The 13,865-nt window shown below is 52.4% G+C and overlaps 1 protein-coding gene across 7 annotated transcripts in view; it reads left to right on the plus strand.

Moving 5' to 3' along the window:
* SUDS3 (suppressor of defective silencing 3 homolog (S. cerevisiae)) overlaps nucleotides 1–13,865 on the plus strand; it is a 62,606-nt gene that overhangs the window by 38,811 nt on the left and 9,930 nt on the right. The window lies entirely within an intron of this gene.

The following is a 13,865-nucleotide window of genomic DNA, read 5'->3' on the forward strand; positions in this document are numbered from 1 at the left end:
GCAAGGCACGCCGACGCAGAGATGTGCGGTGTCCTAAACTCAGTAAAATTTGAGGCCTCCTATTTTTTTTTTTCCCAAGCGGTCACCAGACTTTGTGTGCCTTCACGCAGCAGTTCAGCCGCTGGGTGGGCGGCAGGACCCGGCATCCCAAATTCGCATGGAGCGCAAGAGGAGAGATGGCTGTGAGATATAACAGGGAGGGAGAACCGAGGTCTGTGCATTTGCCAAGTGAGGAGCTGGAGAGAAACAGTTCAGGCTGTTTAAAGCTTTTCCTTCTGTTTCTTCCTTTGACTTCTCTTTTCTGCCCTCCCTCTGCGTTAGCGGGTCTGGGCCAGATTCAGAGATAACGTGGGAAAGGGAAGATGCAAGTTCAGCATGGCAGGGAGTGGGCTTGGAGCAGTCTTAACTTTATACCTCTGCAAACGCTGGCAGTGAGTGCTACTTATTTGCTGATCAAGGATGTACCCAAACGAAGCACGCTGGGGAGACAGTCGCTTGTTCAGGCTCAAGAAATGGGTGAGCAGTGAAACAGAGTTTGACCTCGACTCCAACTCCAGCTGCTGCCTTGCCTCTTAACTTTTGGCTCCTGCATCATCTCTGGCAGGACAGGGTGAGGGCAGGCAGCAGAAGGGGGGACCCTGATGTCCCCCCCTTCCCGCAGCCATACCTTCTGCGTTCCCCTGGCTGCCTCCCTGCCGCTGCTGCCGCCTCGTGAAAGACCTCGTGATTAATTATACTGCTCCGCAGCCTCCAAAAATTTATTTAGGGTTTTATGTTTGCTGCTGCTTACACAATGGTAAATCTGCTGTGGCTGCGTCTCAAGCAGGTGGCAGCTAATAGGTCAATAAAGTGAATCGCACCATTAGAGCTGTCGAGCTGGGCTGCCGGGAGCCAGGCAGGCAGGTAGAGGGGAAAGCTGCAGAGAAGTCAAGACCGATCTGCTTTAGCAGAAATGCATCTGGCTATGCTGGCTTGCAGGAAATTGCTCGCTTCCCTGATAGCATCCCCTGCTTTAATAGATCAATTTTTCCACTACAGTTTGCCTCGCTTAAGCTTTCTTCTCCCTGCATCCCATGCTTTCCTAAGAATTAGTCTATAGGACCTTTTCATCTCCAGGAGTTTTGGAAGTTGTTTTTCCTTAAAGATTTTCATTGCCTTTTCCTTGGGGTGTACAGAAAAGGGGGGCTGGGGCGAGACCTTCGAACCACAAAAAGTCCCCCTGAAAATGCTGCTGAAGGATGCAGAAATCCGCTAGCAACCACCCAAGGAAATTTAGCAATCGCCTCTGAGCATCTCGCTTAGTGCTGCTGTCGAAGGATTGGGGATGGTACTCCTTGAATAGATAAAAAACACTGTCGTACCTGCTTTTCAGAAGAAGAGAATGAGGCAGGTGTGACTCCCTCGTCCTGCGCAGGGTCTCTGCTCCTGCCTGGAAGGGAACAGGCTCGTTTGTAAGTGCTGCTAATTCATATGTGGTGGGAATCTCTTCCTGATGGCCTGGTGCAGAGCTGTACCTGCTTTGTACTGCTTCCCAGAAGGAAGGGAAGCGGGAGCTGTGTTTTTGCGTTGGCCGTGCCAGCAGAAAGAGCTGCGTTCGGTTTGCTCTGCACACTGTTGCGAGCTGGGGCCGTGCGCTGCCCTCCCAGGTAAAATGGGGCTGGAGGCGATGACTCGCTCTGAACCTGCTCTGGGATGCTGAGCCTATGCAGGCGACCGTATCGCCTTGTGATGTTAAAGCTGCTACATCCACCGGGTGATGTACCACTGACGTGCAAGGGTGTGCGTGCTGCCTTCCCATGCTCTATATACGGAGCCTCCAGTAGACTGCATCCTCGCTGGAAAGGCGATTCAGATATCCTGGCTCCTCCTGTTCGTCACTGTTAGTGCCGTACTGTTGGTTTTTAATGTTTCTGCAGCGATGGTTTGTATAAATCGAAGCAGGTTGTATTTATTCTATAAAACTTTGTAGGTATCTTGCATTGGATGTCACCTCCCAGTGCACAGTAAGCAATTCAGCTTAAGTAATCATCACCAACGCCATTATCTTTATTGCCAGTCCTGCCTGATAAATCTGCTCCCTCTGGGACGGCCAAGCCCAGCAAGTAAGCCAGACCCACTGTATGTGTATGTATTTAGGAGAGCAGAGCTTATGCTCAGGAGCCGCTTGCAGGGTTCTCAATGACAGGCGCTCGAAACAACCCCGAAGGTTGCTTAAAACCCACAGAATTAACAGAGCTCTCATGCAGCCAGCCTTGGGAGTCCCTGGGCTTTTTCAGCACTTTGGGGACTGGGCTTCAAGTTCTTCTGCCCAGCTTGGAGGGGCAGAGATTTGCTATAATTTTGTGAGCCAAGTGCCCTGTTGTCCTTTCCCTGACCTGAGGCTGGGCCATGAAGCTGCACATCAGGTATTGCAAAACTCGGCATTGAAACAGTGACTTTTGATGGACTACAACTTTACTGAGCATGAGGTTGCTTTACCGAGCTGTGTCCCACGTGAGCAAGATCGTCTGCTATTTGGTTCCCTTTAGGATAGACCAGGCGTGCGCCCTCCCAGCACATTGTGCCCCCCCGTCCTGTCACCCACAGACCAGTGGCCGGTGGTGCCTGAGCAGGACCAAGCTGGGCTGGGAGCTCTGGTTCATGGATCCTGGTTGGTGGTAGTATCTTCCCCACAGCTCAGACGGCTGTGGGAGCCAGGAGCTCTCATCTCACCCAGGACGGCTGCCTGGCTGCATGCTGTCTCTGACAAACAGCTTTTCTCCTGCTGAATTGCTAGTACCACTTTTCCCCTCCATTTCAGGCGTGAGTGCCTCACGGGGACGTCCCTGTGGTCTGTGGGCTCCTGGAGGCGCAGATCACAGCTGGCTTCTCGTGGAGCCACGACAGCTCCCTGGGCAGAAGCAGTATCCCCAAGCCCCGGCTACGCCGCTTGCACGAGCTGGTTTCTATCTGGCATGTCTGGTGGCACCGCCGAGCTGTCCAAAACCACCCAAGTGCTGCAGATACAGCCTTGTCTGTGGCTTCCTTCTGGGAAAGGGACCTCGCTTTTGGCTTGGAGCATCTGATGAGAAACAAGTCGGGTACCAACGACCACGTCTGCTGCATTGCCTCTTGCTGAAGCACAGGAACGGTCGGAGAAAGGTCCCCCTTTGCCACCGTCTTCAGGCAGAAGGGGCTTGTGGAGCCTGGCAGGGGCAGAGGAGCTTTCTGAAAAGCAGGGGGGTCCCTGAATTCCCGGCTCCGGGGTCTGCTGCTACCCTGGTGCTGCAAGAGCAGGGCCGGTCTTTGCCCCATGAGTGCCCCGTGCCCTCCTTTGGGGCAGCGGTGGGGCTGCTGAGGAGCGCGGTGCAGGCATTGCCCGCTGCTGCAGGCAGGAGAAGGGCTCTGAGCGGGCGATGGTGAACACAGAAAACTGCCTAACAGCTCCCTTCTGAGGCCAGGGGACTTTGGTGGAGAAAGTGACTTTTATAGAAATAGAGGAGACTTCCTTTTGGGTCAAGTGCTCTGGAAACGAATGATTTTGAGATGAAAGCCTTTTTGCTCGGGTAATACGGATTCACATTGCCTAGAGGGAAGTCTGCCTTGTGCTGGGGTATTTTTCCCTCTGGGGCCATTGCGATTGCTTTTGAAGATGAATTTTCAACATACAAAGGAGAAGAAGAAAGCTGAGAGAAAGAAAGGGCTTTAAAAAATATCAGGGATTCTCGTGGTCTGTTTTAATTTGTTAGCATGTCTCTCTTGCTTGTAACACCCCTGCCGGGTGCAGGGCTTGTTCCTCCTCTTCCCTTCATGACTTGCTCCTTCTCCCCAGCATCTTCATCAATCCCGGTCTCTGGATTTATTCCCCCCCCCCCTTTTTTTTTTTTTTCCTTTCTAGGCCAACCTTTTTGCACCCAGGGCTGCTTGGCAGCCTGTGTGCTGCATTGGGTAGGGATCACCTTGGGAGGTGGGCTGGCAGAGATGGCCGAGCATCCTGAGGGTCTCAGCTAGCAGGGGGTGAGGAGACACACAGGAGACAGCCTGTGCGCTGGGAATAAACCTCCAAATACACTGGCCCCCATGTATCCAAAATCCAGCGGGTTACAATCTTTGTTGCGTGATGTGCATCCCTCCCACCCTCTTCAGATGCAGTGGGACGTGTCCGTCTGTCGGGGTCCTTGGCGTGGTACCCCTTGGTGCTGTGCTCAGGAGCTCCCCAACCTGGCTATAACTGGCCCAGAGATCACTTGTGCCTGAGCTGTCCCCAGGGCAGAAGCAGGAGAACGGCGAGGTGAAGAGGTATGGAATGGGCCCTTTTCTTATCAGTTTATCATCTGAGGGATGTCTTTTGAAAACATGTTATGCCCCACAGACTAAAGGTCTCCAAAGCCTGTTCTGGCTCTGGTAAGACTATGGGAAGCATCAGTGTCTCACTTCTCTGGTTTTTGCTGGTTTCTCCTCCACTGTTCTGGAGGAATGAGGTGCATGCAGGGCTCTTCTCTGCTGCTGCTTAGTGTGAAATGCTGTAAAACCCAAGCATTGATTTCTCAATCAAAGGTGTCTGTTTTCTCCCTGGTCTGGGGCTTCAATGCCTGCAAATCCATCTTTCGCTCCCAAGTGGTTTGCTTTAAGATTTTTCAATCAACTGTTGTGCTTCAGAGCTTTGGGAAGGGAATAGATTCAGTCAAGCTGATGTTGCTTGTGCTGGCTCGCTGGTGGGTTTTGAATGAGACAGAAACCAGACAGAGCCCATGGGGGCTCTCGAGTCTCAGGCGAGACTTTTACCTGTGCCTAGCTGTGGTGTAGGAGAACATTGGTCTACGGGGCTTTGGAAAGCTGTGCGTCTTCCTCCTGCCCCAGCAGTGAACCTGGTTCAGCAGGTCTGTGGTCCCCAGGCTTTGTGGATTGTAGGCTGAAGTTGCAGTATGTCCTGTCAACAGATGCCAGAAAAACCTGAAGACTTTAAAAAAAAACCAAAACCAGAAAAACCCAACCACCACCACGTTCCCATCTGTGCTTCCCATATTTTCATAGCAATCACAATGATTGCTCCCTGTTTTCAAAGCATGGTACTCTGCTGTTGTTTAAGTGCTGTATAACTGATGCAAGCCTTGTTGCTGAAATGCAACTGCTGCTCTGGAGGAGCACAGCAGCTTGGGGTAGAAAGGATTGCTGCTGCCTGTGATTGCTCTCTTGCAGAGATTGCTGTCGGTGACCTGAGCTGGGAGAGTTGGCTGCAGCTCCTGCCTTGGCTTCTGCCTGCTTAATCATCTCGGGTCGATTGCTGCTGCTGTTTAGGCTCAGCTTTCCCCCTGCTGAAGGAGGGTGAATGACATGGGAAGCCCTTTCCAAAGACCAGAGCTGGGGTTATTTTGTAGCCCTGGGAGGTGCAGGTGGAGCTTAGAGTGGAGCAAAGGGGAGGGTGAAATGCAGGTGACTCCTGGTGCTAATTGTATGCAGCAGATTTATCTGGAAGGAGCTGAAGGAAGCGTATCAAGGATGTCTCAGCTATTCAAGTGAGAAATCAAATTAAACTTTGCATCAAATAGTAGAGCTGCTCTGCGCTAGGAGTTATGTCAAATTCATTAAAGGTTTCTACACACCAGCCCCGCAGGAGTTAGTGGAGAGAAAAACCAGTGCTCTGTGTCAGGGGGCTGTGTTTGCCTGCTCACCTGGATGTGTTAATGATGTGGGTAGAGGAAGAGGAGATTATTGCTTTAACCTTCAAGATTACCCATGTGTGGAGCAGGGAGGGGGACACTGACTCCACAGCAATGAACATAATTCTGTGTGCCACTGCCAGCAAGCTGGGAAGTGTGTCCATCAGCCTGCACCGAGGAATGCGAGGTGAGGACTGGGACAAAAGCCCCAGCAAGCTGGAAGTGTGGAAAACGCTCTCATCCCAGTTGCCCATCTCCTGGTCTCCCATTAAGAGGCTGGGAGATGGAGTCCCTTGGGACCCCTGGGGTGTCTGGGAGGTGGATGGGAGTAATCTGAAGGAGATCAAAATATCAGTACCACACAGAAGTATGCGTTCAGACTTGCTTCTCATCGGGCACAAGTCCATGCTTGCTCTAGGCCAGGAAAAGATCTGGACAACACATTGCTCCCTCTGCGGGGACAGATTTCTCGGAGGCTGGATGGAGCACAGACTTGGCATGAGAGAGCCTGCAGCCAGGAGGAAGCTGCTAGCGTGGTGGCACAGGAATCGTCTGCTGGGAATCTGTGATGCCACGGGAGTTTGGCCACAAAATGATTACCCCACGCTGTACACCAGAGGCTCTGAGAGCTGCCAGGTGACCAAAGCATGACCATACCCGCTTCTCACCAGCGGTGGGGCATGCCAAAGAGCTGGCGGACATCAGGAGGAGGAGAGGAACATCGAGCTTCATCCACTGCAAATGCTGAATGCCAAAGTTTCCTCTGGCTCATGTGCTAAGGCCCAGGCTTGGCTAATACTAGCTGATTTTTTTTTTTTTTTTTTTTCATTCCTGATGCATGTTGTGCATTGCTTTAGAAGTACTCAAGCACTAGCTTGATATTTAAAAGCCATTTGCAGCACTGCTGCTCTGCTGGCAGGAGAAATTAATCTGACCCCAGGGTGTACATATCCTGGTGTTGGAGCAGGGCAACTCGATAACAGGCAGGGGTGAGTCTCCTCAGGTGTCCTGCCTGCTGCTAGGTCTGGATTGGGGCTCTCCAGCCAAGCAAATGTCTTTCCTCCCTCCTTTTCTGTTGAGTTGTAAGAATTTTCAGGAATTTAAGATGCTAAACCTCAATTAGGCAACACTTATTAATTTCCAAGGTGTAATTTATTTACAAAGTGTTCCCCTTCACAGCAGCAAATGCTGTTAATTGCTGTAGTTTGCTTTCCAGCCTAGGATTTGAGACTTGAAAAGCCCATGAATGTGGCTGCTAGGCAGGCAGGGCTGGCTCGGGGGGGTTCTTGCTACCTGGGGGTACGAGGAGCTCATGGAGGAGCTGACTCTGACCCAGGCACCCCAGCTTTTGCTCAAAGCAGTCCCTGTCCTAGGGCACGGGAACAGGCCAAGGAGCAGGAATTCCTGTTCTCTTTTCGCGGCTGTATTAACCCGACTGTTCTGCAGTGCCTTTTGCTCTCTCTGCTCTTTGGCTTGGTTCATTTGCCCCCAGCGTGATACGGGTATCCTCATCTCGCTCCAGTGTTGCTGCAAGGCTGAGCGAGCTGCCTCTCTGTAGATCTGGAGGCAGAGCTGCAGAAAATCGATGGGGCCAAGAGAAAATGAGGTACTACATGCTTGTCCTTCAAGCTGCCAGCACCGGGGATGGCATCTTTGCAGCGTGATGGCTCAAGGCTATATTTTTTTTTTTCTCTTTTCTCTCTGGCATAGGCTGTTGCTCAGAGCTGCAGAGATGCTGTCCTGAAGCTTTGCTGACATGCAAAGCCCTGCGACTAATTCCTCCAAAGCAGGCTGTGCCGTTCACCTGTGAGACACCAGCTCCTCCAGGATGAGGTGGGCTGTGGGGCAGGGGAGGGGAGCAGACTCCTGTGTTTTGGGGAAGGAGAAGGTCTCTTTCCTCCTGTGCATGGACTCAGTGGATTGCCTCTTGCCATCTAGACGAGCAACATCTTTAGGAGAGTCTCCCAGGTGGCTCTTTGGGGAAAGAAGTTGGGGATTGATCGAAGTACCTCGTGCAGAGTCAAAACATTGGCTTCACCTTCTTGTGCTTCCCAAGGACCACTTGAAAAGGGCAAACCAGAGCTGCTCCCCTTCCCCTCGCATAGGGCTGGGGGACTGCTGGGGGTGAGTGAGTTTGTGTAGGACCCGTGATGAGGTCCTTGTCTTGGTTTGGCTCCAGAGGCACTGCTGTAACCCTGATGTTTCATGCAGACTTAGACAAATTATTGCAAAATAGCCCTGTCTTATCTTCTGGCAGGCCTGACCGTGTACCCAGCTCAGCCTGTTAATGAAGCAATTGTTCTACACAATGGATTTAGCCATCAGCCATCGTCTCCAGTTGAGCTTGATCTATAATGCCTGTTTGTAGGCACGGGAAGCGTTCAGCGCTCCCAGGAGCGGGTGGTGTGCGAAGTCTGGATTTATTAGCCATCTGGCATGCTGCTGGGCCATTTGTTACCGAGGATCTTGCAGGAAGAGCCTCTGATGCTACAGTGAACTCTGTGCTGTAGGAAGAGTCAGGATAATTTCTGGGAGCTCATGGCGGGGGGAGTCCTGGCTTCTCAAATGCCTAAAACCAGTGAGTTTGGATGACTGCCCACCCGCTGTGATGTTCCTCTTGAACATCCCAGTCCAGGTATCCATGGAGAAGCGTGACCTGCTTCTTCCTAGGCTAAGCGTGCCAGGATGCTGCCGGAGGAGCTTCTGGTTTTGTTTCTTAAGCCTGACCTCTTCCTTGTGCATTTGGTGATGCCTCGTGATGTGGCAAGCAGGGAACGTGCCTTTTCTCTCCATGGCTGACCTGTGTAGCAGGAATCCAGCCCTGGAGCATCCCCTGCCCTTTGCAGGGCTTGTGTGCAGACGTTGAGCTGGGCAGCTCCGGAAAATGAAATGCAAATGAAATGGAAAGCCGAGGGGCAAGGGGGCTGCTGACTTCTTCACCGCTGAACTCTGCTGCCTGCAGGAGAATTGTATTCTAGCTGTTGCTTGTGTTCTTCTTCCCTGATTAGCCTGGGCAATGCACTGGCAAGATAAAGGAAGGCAATTTCCTTGGCTCACGCTGAGATCTTATTATGCATTTCCATGAAGTGAAAAGGGAGGAGGGAGCAGCCCGAGCCTTCTGAAGCTCAGGGGCTGCAGAGTTGTACAGCACGATAACCCTGCCAGCCCTCGGGGTGGGCTGAGGGAGGGTTACCCAGCCGCTAAGAAGCGAGGTTAATGACTCGGAGTCGGGGTGCTGGCTTTCTACTGCCGCCCAGACCACGCAGGTGGCCGAAGAGCAAGGGCTGCGGATGCAGATGAGTTGGTGGGGAGACCGGGTTGGACGTCAGGGTCTAGCAGAGGGGTGGAGAGCAGGGCGCTTGCCTCTTTCTCCCTTTTCTCCCTGCTTTGAGTCGGTATCTGTGTGCACGAGCGACGCAGAGCATGCTCTCCTGTGAAATGGTGGCAGTGGGTGGTGGTGGAGGTGGCTGGTCCTGTGGGCCAAGGGGTGACAGGGGGAGGTGTCTGCGCTCCCCGAGTTGTTTGCAGAGAGCCTTGGAGATGGCTGGATGAGGTCTTTTTTCTTTTTCTCGGGTAGGGACCTACTCAGCACTCCCTCCCCACCTTCGCCTCCCCACCATCCCCGTTCTGCGGGGCTGCGTGGTCCCAGCCTCACCTGATTCCCACAGCCTTCAGCCGAGTTATGTCCTGACCACAGTCCCTCTCGTGTCTCCCAGGCCAGGATTAAAGTGCACATAACCTCAGTCAGGAGTTGGTTTTCTGCCTAGGGCTGAGGGTCCTGCTGCCTGTTCAAGTGAGGGGACGTTTCCCTGGCAAAGGGCTGATCACAGACCACGGTTTTGCTTCTTAACACAGCAGTAGGGAGCCCAGCTTTAAATATGGCTTGCTAATGAAAAAGCTCCTTTGAAGACCATTGTACTTTGCAGAAATAAGTGCCTGCGCTGCTAGGGTTGCTTTTAAAACCTCTAACCACTGTGTTCTTCGGCGGCTTAAGCAACGTGCATAATAAACCCCTGAAATGAAGTTGGGCTCTTATGATAAGAAGAAAGCACGAGGTTGGAATAAACTGAAATGAGAGAAGTGAGGGGGCTGGTTTCTAACGGTGCTGAGCCCTCCCCCAGGTCGCGGTGGGACTCCTTCACCGGGGAACCGGGCTGGTGGGAGGTCTGCGCTTAGCTAATGAGCAAGGGCTGGGCATGTGATTAGTGTCTCAGAGCCACCTCCCCATGGCCTTATTACAGGGTTAGTCATTGTGAATGTCAGTCTGGTCGGAAATTATTATGACTGCCCAGAAATCGTTAGTGCTTGCCACGCCACGAGTACAAGTCCCTCACTTCTGCTTTTTCTCTGTTGGACGTATGGGTGCCTGGGGAAGGAGATTTCATGTATGGGGATGATCCCTGTAGGGCTCACTGAGGTGTGCAGGCCTGGGTTTTAAGCCCGAGTCCATACTGTGCTGGCTAATGGCCCTGCTTCATGGTGAGGACATGAGCAGAGTTGCTGGTGCATGGACGTTTGTGGGAAGCCCACAGCGGCAAGGGTTGCCCAGGTCAGGACAGAGGACCTAGGAGATGTCACGGGTCCTGGTTAGCGGGGGAAAGAGAGAACGAACGACGCTACCACTGCTAGCCCATGTCAGCCTGTGATGGGACCCAGGAGGTGGGTTTCAGGAGGTGGCAGGGTCCCTCCAGCACCCTGCATTGACCATGGGGAACAGCAGGAGGCTGCGAGTCCTGGAGCTGCATCTCTGCCCTCAAGCGCAGCGCTGGGTCCCGACAAACCGTCAGCTGGAAGGAGGGTACTTAGTGACCGCTGCTTCTTGATTAACACAGGGAAATGAGGGTGACCACCTCCTCCCTGTCTGCTGGGAAAGGTGTAAGCTGCGTGCTGTGTAAATTCAGCAGGCAGTTGGCTCCGCTCTCCATCGTGGGCTCTGTCTGGTTGGGCTGCGGGTGGCCTGGCTGGGATCTGAACTGCCTCGGGGGATGCTGCTCCGTCCTCTCCTCTCCTGCCCCAGCCCCAAGGTGAGACACAAGCGCACGTATCCAGTGGTACCCGAGTCCCTGCCTTCTCCTTGTCCCCTGGCACAAAGAGCTGTGGATGAATGAAGCCAGCGAGGGTGTTGTGAAGCCAGAAAACCCGCTGTGCTTTTAGGGAACGGCGCTGTCTGGAAACTTGCCTCGCGCGCTGGAGAAGCCTGGGTTCGTGGCAGAAGCATCCTTTAGGTAAATTGCTTTTGTTGGCTTGTTAGATATATGATTCATGCCCTCGTGCACGTTGGGGGTGTATAAAGCCATATCCGAATGGTTTATTCATCAGTGGTGCTCGGTTCCTTCGTGCCATGCCCTGTCCCTTCCCACCCAGTGGCAGGTCTGTGCAGCAAGATGGAAGGGAGGTGGAGGGGTGCGCGGTAGCTTCGCTGTCTGCCCGGCTCTGGTGCCCGTCTCCCTCTGCATCGTGCTGGGAGATCAGAAGGGACGTGAGGCTGGAGACGTGTTCGCTCCCCCACCAGACCCAGGGAGATGTCCCTGGCCTCCAGCCCAGCCCTCGGCATTGCAGGGACGGCCAAGGCAGACCCTTCCCCGGGTACATCCCTGGCAGCAGCCAAGGCACAGCCCCGAATATCCCCTCTCTCTTCTGCACTAATCCCATTCAGACCCTGTCCTCCACTTCTCCCTGGTGAGGCTGCAGGCATAAGACCGGCTGCTTCGTTTAGGGCGGAATAGATTAGCTCTCACCCTCGGGAGCAGCTCGCTCAGCTTGCACTTGAGATAAGCGAGGCCGTGTCCTCCTGGCTGTCGGACTCCTCAGCAGCTGGCGGAGCTGTGATTAGCCTCAATTTATGCAGGCTGTTAAACAAACACCTGCAAGGTTCAGGGACAGAGAAGCCAAGTCATTTTTGCAAGCAAATAGTCATGTTGCATTAAACTGAGAACACTGTCCTTTTTTTTTTTTCTTTTTTTTTTTTTTTGTGGGGCCTGTTAGAGCTCCGAAGCATCTCCAGTCCCTGTGAAATTTGTAGGGGTACAAGCCAGAGAGATTGCTGCGAGCAGCAGTGACTCTAATATCGTGTGATATTCTTGCAGCGCTGGGCTGATTGCTGTGGGCATGAGCACGGTTGTGACTTCTGGGGTTGCTGCTATAGCTGACAATTTCTAAGCTTGTTCTGCTCTTATTGCTTTCTCTGCTGTTTGCAGTTCTCTGTAGCTCACCCCTAATCTCCTGCAATAGACCCGCCATTATTGCCAGCGGTACGATGGGTAGCATCGAAGGGGCACCGTGATGTCGAGATCTGTTGGAGTGTTAATAGAAGGGCTTAATGCGGAGAAAAGGAAATCCTGCTCCTCCACAGACCTTGCCAAAGAATCTCATTTAATTAACCTCGGAGGTGATTACTTACAGCGGTGTTGTGTGCCAGCAAGGAGCCCAAAAATAGTCTCTGTCCAAATGCAGCTCAAAGGCAGGCGGCTTTCCCCCTTGGAAAGCCCGACCAGACCTGCAGCTGGGAAGGGCTAGAGCAAAACAAGGCTGAAGTAGCATTACCCATCCAGAAGTTTGACTCAAATTGCAGGGACGTTGTTGCATATGGATGCATATGTTTTCTCCCAGTGGGATCCCCAAGCCCCGGAGCAGACTGAAGGGGTTGGTTTGTGAATGTCAGTGCCTTGGCCGTGGACCTGCCTCGTCTGCCGCCCCACGCTTGTGCGTGGGAAGTGGATGGATTTCTGCCTCCCTGGGCATTTCCTTCCAGTCCCAAGGGAATTCTTTCAGCGAAAGCCTTTGCTTGTTTCTTCATGGGTAGCTGGAGAAATCCCATCCTCCCAGATAAAGGACGTGTCAGTATTACTGTTGCCCACCGCTGTAATGCATCCCCTTCCTTGTGGCCACATGAAGGGGAGATCTGCAGCGATCAAGCAACCTGCTGGTCTCTCCTCCATCCTCCACTCTTGGCTCCACCGTGCCCCGGGATGTTCTTTCTGCCCTATGTTTTTTGCACTCAGTTTGCTAAGTCCTTTTCATATAGAGGAAAAAAAAAGTAAGTAGCTCCGTAATTTACTATGGGTACAAGCAACTGGCAGCAGAACTCGAGCCTTTGGCTCCACAGCCCCTCAAGTAAAAAATCTGGCAGAGTGGAGGCAGATGCCCGTTCTCACTGCTGGCTGTCTCCTCTGGGAAAATAGGACTGCTTCTCGGGGGAGCTCTGAAGAGCTCGGGCCAGCCGAGGGATAGAAGATGGAGTCCCGTGGGGTGATTTTGGGGGTTGGAGAGTTGCTTTCCACTTAAATTGCCTAAATTGTATATTTTCTCCCTCATTTTTTTTCTAAGGCACTGAGCTTTCCCTTGGTGTCAAGGGAAATGTGCTGGTGTTGGATCTGTTTCTCTCCCAAAGTCTTACAGCAATCCCGCCTATAATTTGGGGTCTTTTACGTAACTAAAAATAGCTGCAGTGTTTGTAGCTCTGCAGTAAGCTGTTCATTACTCTTATTTTCCTTGCATTTAGATTGGTTTGTAGATGCATATGTTTCTAAAATTCCTGCTCCCTCTCAGCGGTATTTCTGATGCTGTTCCTGGGCACAGTTCCTCCTTCCCTGTTCTTTCTTCCTCCTGGGAACAGTGAACGAACCAACAGCACTTTCCCTTTCCCTTCCCTGCTCAGCTCCACGGCTGGGCTCTATTCCTGTTCCAGCTGTCGGAGTATCCGGCGTCTCGGTCCTGCTGCCGCTTTACTCTCCAGTTAATTACCCCGTCCTTGCAGTGAGCTTCGCGAAGTTGGTTGGAAGCATTACACTTCTTGTACCTTGTGGTAGATCCTAGCACAGAGTCTTTTGGGACTATTAAATGAACCAAGTTCTTTATTAACCATTATCTACAGAGGAGATGGATCAGTGACCAGTCTTCTGGTACCAGGTACCCATCCCAAGTTGGCAAATCCTCCTCAAAACGTCCCTTTCCTGAATCCACCACTTTTCTGATGGATCCAAACATCTCAGCTTCTGCAGACACCTGGTCTCTGCCCTCCTTGGGGTTTGTGCAAGGAGCTCATGGCAGGATGAAATGGGGAGGTCTGGATGGCTCCTCTTGCAGATGATTCATGTTGTAGCCTGGGTCTGGCAGGTCTTCTCCCAGCAGTCAGGGCACGTGCCTGAAGGTCAGGGCTTCCAGCTGTGATTTCTTTTTTTTTTTTTTTTTTTTGTCCTTTTTTTTTTCTCCTAATGATGCTTCCTT

The sequence above is a fragment of the Haliaeetus leucocephalus genome, unplaced genomic scaffold, assembly GCF_000737465.1.
Source record: "Haliaeetus leucocephalus isolate CR32 unplaced genomic scaffold, Haliaeetus_leucocephalus-4.0 Scaffold13, whole genome shotgun sequence".
Classification (NCBI taxonomy): domain Eukaryota; kingdom Metazoa; phylum Chordata; class Aves; order Accipitriformes; family Accipitridae; genus Haliaeetus; species Haliaeetus leucocephalus.